The sequence below is a fragment of the Lepisosteus platostomus genome, chromosome 5 (genome assembly GCF_059453375.1).
Source record: "Lepisosteus platostomus isolate fLepPlt1 chromosome 5, fLepPlt1.hap1, whole genome shotgun sequence".
Lineage (NCBI taxonomy): Eukaryota > Metazoa > Chordata > Actinopteri > Semionotiformes > Lepisosteidae > Lepisosteus > Lepisosteus platostomus.
In genome coordinates, this window is record NC_142615.1 from 8,852,970 (window position 1) to 8,860,374 (window position 7,405).

The 7,405-nt window shown below is 41.0% G+C and overlaps 1 non-coding gene across 1 annotated transcript; it reads right to left on the reverse strand.

The window, feature by feature from the left end:
* Positions 1-4,762: 4,762 nt before the first annotated feature.
* On the reverse strand, positions 4,763-4,834 carry trnaa-cgc (transfer RNA alanine (anticodon CGC)). Its single transcript has one exon. It is a non-coding gene; the product is annotated as a tRNA-Ala (tRNA).
* Between the last annotated feature and the right edge of the window lie 2,571 nt (positions 4,835-7,405).

Consider the following 7,405-nt stretch of genomic DNA (forward strand, 5'->3'; position numbering starts at 1 on the left):
ATACAAATTACACACAAACACACTTTGAAAATCTACCTCTACCATACATGTCAAAAGCTCACTCCCCATCATTTCTATCCCTTTATTTCATTATTTTGATGCATGTTTTTGCACATAACCTGTTACCTTTTTGTTGTTTTGCACACTGCCTGTTGTTGTTTTTTGCACATCGGCTGTTGTCTCTGTCTTTCTTTTGTTATACAATTGTATTGTTGTTGTGTTCTTTTTCTTTGTACTACTTCTTCTTGTATGTCCGAGAGCTAGCTAGCATTTCGTTATACCATATACCTGCGTATGAGTATAATGACAATAAACTTGAACTTGAACTTGACATAGTCTTGCAGGCAGTATATTATTTTATCGTTTACTCGTTTAAAAAAACACGGTCTTCTCGTTCCTAAGTCAGATTTTTAGTGCTTTCGAACGTTACTTCCAACCTGGACTGACAGCTCACCAGATCTGTTTGTGATCAGACCATGGAGTCGGGGGCTGTACCAAGCGCACGTTCCTTCCCAATGCTGAGGCGATCATTCAGAAGATGGGTGTGAAGAGAGACAAGCTTTGTCGACTAAAAAACAAGGCAGGATATGCACGGATACTAATCACTGGCGATAGTTATGTTCTCTTACTATTGAGACTCCTACATTGCAAGTTTTTTTGAAGACTTCGAAACAGGCACGGGTGGGGTTTGATAAAACGATCGTCGATTTACGAGACTGACGCCTTACCACTTGGCCACCGCACCTTCGAAAAAACGTGGGAATAATGTTGTTCAAATTATTTTTTTTCTGAATCTGGTTTACATCGCCTGGAGGCAGCAACAACAATAAAAGGGATACTTAACAAGGAGATACGCTGTAGCAGTGCGACTCCAACAGATGCTCCTGAAGAGACTGGAGGTTTAAGCAAGCTCCTTAGAGTCCCCGGCCGCGTTACTCTCAACAGCGGCTCTTCAGCTCTTGTTGTTTGACCTAGTGGTTTTATAACGCGTGGAAACGACCGCAACTTCGTTTTCTGAGATGCTTTCTCTCACATGGTAAATTCTCGACCTCTTTGGCATCTCTGGCTATAGTTCTTCTGTAGAGCAGGCTTTCACACCTCTGCTTATAGTGCTCTTGAAGTCATTTTATTTTTACAGGAAGACGCATACCCTAACGATCTCTCCTGTTTTAGAAATGCTTCATAAGGCGTGTTTGATTCAACGGACAAACAGTATACTAATTGTACAATGCAGATTTATACGGCATTCGTACTGGATTTGAGTGGGATTCTGAAATATTTCTTGCAAAGGTATTCAGACTTTCTTGAACCTATAATAAAAACACAGACCTGAAACTCCCTAGCTTCCAATCTCTGATGTTGCTGTCCTTAAACTCGGACGTGATGTTCTGCAGACGTGTGCATAATGTCCTGTTTTCTTACAGTGTAGACATCTTGCTGTTCACGCTCCAAATTCATCTGCTTTGTGCATTGTTAGTCCGCACCTGTTACATGTAATGTCAGCCGTCCCCTGTTCTTCAATATCTCTTGCATGACTGCGTCCTGCTGTTGGGCTATTGTTTGTAAAGTTTGAGCGAGCGCCCCGTTCAGTGTCACTTTGTCACTGTGGTCAGAAAGCATTCTTGATTCTGCTTGAGCTGCTTCATGAATTCTAGCGACTGTAAGAGCTCTTTCTAAAGTCAGCCCTTCCTCCTGCAGCAATTTATAGTCTCTTATGTGCACATTTTTCCACAAGTTGATCTCTTAACATGTCAGTTTCCAATACTCCAAAGTCACAAGATTTAGCCAGTTCTCTTAGTGCAGTCACAAAAGCATCAACAGATTCGTCCTGAGACTAAGTTCTCTGCCTAAATTTATGCCGTTCCAAAACCACTTTTCTCCGATGTGTAAAGTAAGCGTCTAAGGCAGCTACAGTCTGTTCATATGTACCTTTTTCTCCAGGGAGGTTGGCGAAAATCCGCCGCTTGTATTCTGTATACAAATACGGAGCTCCGAGGTTCAGTAGAAGCGGTGGAAAAAGCTGAGCATAAGCAAAGCTTCTCGGCGCGGCTGCCATATCTTCCATGGCGCAAGCTAAACGAAAAGTCCGAAAATTCAGAAGTTCGTTTCTACCAGCAAGAGAACTAAAATCTGCAGTGTTCTGCTCGCTTTGAGTCCGTCAAGCACTCATCTCTCGTCGCCATAAATGTTGTGTATCTAAATTTAGAGAAGTTTTTATATTATTTTAACTATTTTGTTAACTACACAGATCACGCCCTTAAACCTTATATTCCTGCCTTCTACTCTCGTTCTGTTGTCTCGCGATGTCTACTCACTATACTACATTTAGCATGACTTCTTGTTGCAGTTGAGCTCAAAGCTGGAGATGATCTCCATATTCTACCGCACTAACTAGTCCGAAACGTAGTACACACTACAGACTTTTTAAGTGAAGTCAGGTTGTTAAAAAATTAAACCAGCGCCCTGTCACAGCAACGTACCCCAGTCTCCGGCGCAACAAGCGGGGGTACTCAGCACTATACTAACGAGGAGCGCTTGTCTGCAGCTGAGCGTCAGCTCTGTTTACTGTCAGCAGTCATTTCCTCATTTCCAAAGACTTTTTCACCTGCTTTCAGCTTTTAAAGACGGTCATAAACGCTCAAGAAGTAATTCATGTCAGTTTGAAGTCTGTTTCTGTTGTCTCAACTCTTGCTAAAGAAAAGCCGTGTGTGGGAGACTCCCTCTCTGAAGAAGTTTGCCGTCACCCTGCGAGGGAGAAGAGCCATCAATCACCGAGGCAACCACTGAGACAGTTAACATTAAACAAGTGAAATGCGAGATGTTGTGATTTTTTTCCCGCTTAATGCTTCTATCGTTTCTTCTCTAACGAGAAAGACCTCTTTATTAGCAGTTAGATTTTAACAAACGTCTCCAGGGTTAACTGCGACCTGAACACAACGCCTTAGACCAACAGCCATCTTACCTGTGGTACTTAGAGCAGCGCTCAATAAAAATGATCAGAACCTGAAAGCGCTTCTTATGCGGATCAGTATATTCCGATTCCACTGGTTCTGCAGAAGAAATAAGAAAAGCCGAACTCAAACCACTGTTTTGCCATTACGGGTACTCTGTCTGCAGCTGCTTTAAGATCTACTCACACCGTGTTGCCATTAAGGCTACCTTGTTAAAAAAAACTTATATTCACCTTTTTGAACGTGATTATTAGACACTCGTTAAATCTCCACCGAGGTTTCTTGAGAGATCTTCAGCGAGCGAGTATTAAAAAACTACGTCGCTTCCAACCTCTGCTGTCACTGTAAACTCGGACGTGATGTTCTGCAGAGTTGTAGTGTGCCTTTCCTCTTGTCGTATTCAAGAGTACTCACTGTGTGAGCTCCTCACTGCGTGTTCTGTATTCTACTGTGATTTAATTTAGATGATTACGTGGAGTAGAGTGACAAGATCTACTTGAACATTTTCGGTTTGTGAAATGAAACACTAAATACAGTACTGTAAATACAAGTAATGGACATTTAAAATAACCACAGTACAGCTAGAACAGTGAAAGATAAAAGACTATTTAGAATGACATTCACAATAGATTTAAGAACAGCACATCCGCCCGAACAGGGACTTGAACCCTGGGACCTCAGATTAAAAGGCTGATGCTTTACCGAATGAGCTATCCGGGCTCCGAAAGAAGGTCGACACTGTCGGGATCCTCGCAAGTCACGTGTCTCTTGTGCCGAAGAGCAGTCATACCTGACCCGTCTGGAATGACCACTGACAGACTTTATCCAGAAGCGACGGCACCACTCCCAGTAGAATGAGTAAGAAATACAGCATGACATGGGTAGTTAAGGGGCTCCCACAATCCATCTTTCCTCACATTACTAATTTTTTTCAATAGCATTTGGACCTTTTTTCACATTCAGATTTTTTTCTCATTTAATAAAATCTTTTAATCAACAACATTAAAAAGAAAACAAATGGAACATTTTTTGGAACAATAATTAAAAAAAAAATCTTTCAATGCCTTGGTTGTATATGTGTGCACACCCTTTATAAAGGGAGTTGCAACAGTGCTGAAATGTAAAGAGCATTTCTGTAGAGAAAACAGCATTTTTTCTGCCTTGATGTTAAGCTTAGGGAGCCTGTCTTTTAGAAATTCTATTTCTTCACACCCTGCACAGCCTCCCGACAGACTAACGAATATTTTTGGGAGAAATTGGCTCACACACCGGAAGACACTAACGTTTATTTACGTTAGAGTATGTGAATAACAGTTTAACCGAAAAAGTTTGTAATTGTGATTTTGTTAAAATTTAATAAATCGTCTATCATCAGTAAGTAATTATTAAGAAATTGTTTTATTTCATAAACTATAAGACAATTTAGAGAGTTTATAGGTCATAAACGTCGCTTATGTTCTTTTAACTCTAGCGTTCAGGATCCAAACCCAGGTGCGGACGGTTGTGTTTCTTGAATCTCTTGTAATCATCAAAAGTCGATGTGTAGTCCTTGAGTACTTTCTCGAGTTGTGCCATGGATATTTTATACGATCAATACTTGTCATGCTCTTTTGCATTTTCCTTAACTAAATTAGTTCAAATAATTTAGGATTTAACAGAACTAAATGAGGTACATTTAAAACAGCAGCGCAACTCTGCAGCACGTCGAGTGTGCCTGCATTTAATTGTGTAAACCTGGCTCTCTCTGAACACGAGCAAAGAGTTCTCACTCAACAGAAGATTGCGATGTGAGTACTGTAATATAAAGCACCTGGAGATGCCAGGGATTGAACCCGGGACCTCATACATGCGAAGCATGCGCTCTACCACTGAGCTACATCCCCGATGAAAAAATTAATGGAACAGACTTAGAGATGTGCAAATGCTCACTGATCACACCACTCACGAAGAATGCCTGCAGTTTCCCACTTTCGCGTTTCTTCTACTACAGAGTAAATTCATAGGAATGAAAAAATAAGGAAGGAAAAATAATCGCATCGAAGCTTCAAGAGGCTGGGCACAAATTAATCTGTTATTTTTGCATCCAAAACGGTGGTTGATTCCCAGACGGGGGCGTGCTTTTTTTTCTACCTCCTTACTCGACTGTCCTTCAATTCTATTTTATTTGAAACCTATTTGCATCTTTTAAGTGCTCTTGATAAAACTATGCATAGAAAAAACAGCAGTACTGATGATTTAACGTAAAAGGGTGAAACAACGCCCCAACCACAGGAATGGTAACAGGAAGGATCGTGTTCTTATTTAATATGTCCTTTTGAGATGTCTTGTCAATGCACACAGGCGGTAGAGCTGAATAATTTACATTTAGTTCTTTCTATACCAGGAAGAAAGGAGCAGACTTTAACTTTAAGAGGCAAAAATGACACCTTGTCAAAGCTAATATTTATTAAAATGACATCACAACAAAAGAGTGGAGCCTTGAGTGAATAAAGCCTTGAGTGGAGCCTTGAGCTTTCATTGGATGTCTGTGTCTCCATAACTTTGTAGGTGAGAGAGAGGATTGTGATAATTTGCAGGTGCTTCTCGGGAGTGCGTTGGTGGTACAGGCGCCTTCCAAATAATTTAGTCAGTTTTTTAATCCCAGCCAGTGCAAACCCAAATCTTTTCAAGATAATCTGTGGTCCGCTAACACATCTTTTGAAACACTACAACAGGTAACACCCCGTGTGAAACATCATGAGCATCTATTAAACCTCTCTACCTACCCGTTCCTCACAGAGACATGACGAGGGTCTAAAGGGACATTTTGAGCCATAGAAACATTTTAGCATTCCGTACTTTCCTGTGCAGTCAGGCCAGTTCCACTTTAACTGCGCCCGACAACGGAGGTCGTTTTGAAAACTACGAGAGTAAAGGAAGAGTAAAGGATTGGAAGCTAGGGAGTTTCAGGTCTGTGTTTTTATTAAAGGTTCTCAAATCTGAATACCTTTTCAAGAAGTATTTCAGAATCCCAGTCAAATCCAGTACGAATGCTGCATAGATCTGCATTGTACAATTAGTATACTGTTTGTCCGTTGAGTCAAACACGCCTTATGAAGCATTTCTAAAACAGGAGAGATTGTTAGGGAATGCGTCTTCCTGTAAAAATAAAATGACTTCAAGGGCACTATAAGCAGAGGTGCTCTACAGAAGAACTATAGCCAGAGATGCCAAAGAGGTCGAGATTTCACCACGTGAGAGAAAGCATCTCAGAAAACGAAGTTGCGGTCATTTCCACGCCTCATAAAACCACTAGGTCAAACAACAAGAGCTGAAGAGCCGCTGTTGAGAGTAACACGGCCGAGCGCTCTAAGGAGCTGGCTTAAACCTCCAGCCTCTTCAGGAGCAATCTGTTGGAGTCACACTGCTACAGTGTGTCTCCTTGTTAAGTATCCCTTTTATTGTTGTTGCTACCTCCAGGCGATGTAAACCAGATTCAGAAAAAAAATAATTTGAACAACATTATTCCCACCTTTTTTCGAAGGTGCGGTGGCCAAGTGGTAAGGCGTCAGTCTCGTAAATCGACGATCGTTTTATCAAACCCCACCCGTGCCTATTTCGAAGTCTTCAAAAAAACTTGCAATGTAGGATTCTCAATAGTAAGAGAACATTACTATCGCCAGTGATTAGTATCCGTGCATATCCTGCCTTGTTTTTTAGTCGACAAAGCTTGTCTCTCTTCACACCCATCTTCTGAATGATCGCCTCAGCATTGGGAAGGAACGTGCGCTTGTTATAGCCCCTGACTCCATGGTCTGATCACAAACAGATCTGGTGAGCTGTCAGTCCAGGTTGGAAGTAACGTTCGAAAGCACTAAAAATCTGACTTAGGAACGAGAAGACCGTGTTTTTTTAAACGAGTAAACGATAAAATAATATACTGCCTGCAAGACTATGTCAAGTTCAAGTTCAAGTTTATTGTCATTATACTCATACACAGGTATAAGGTATAACGAAATGCTATTTAGCTAGCTCTCGGACATAAGTAGTACAAAGAAAAAAAACACAACAACAATACAATTGTATAACACAAGAAAGACAGAGACAACAGCCGATGTGCAAAAAACAACAACAGGCAGTGTGCAAAACAACAAAAAGGTAACAGGTTATGTGCAAAAACACGCATCAAAAGAATGAAATAAAGGGATAGAAATGATGGGGAGTGAGCTTTTGACATGTATGGTAGAGGTCGATTTTCAATGTGTGTTTGGGTTTTTGGTAAGAAAGAAGCAATCAGCACATATTTTTTTTCAGGATAGTCGAGCAGTTTAAAACAGCAAATTCACAGCTTCGTGTCTTTTACGCTTTGTGTTTCACTCTCCAAATAGACGCACGGGTTCAAATCCCACTCCCGACAATCAGGCGTTTTACCCTGTCTTTTTTACTTGCCTTTACACTGTTTCAGTCTTGTTGTG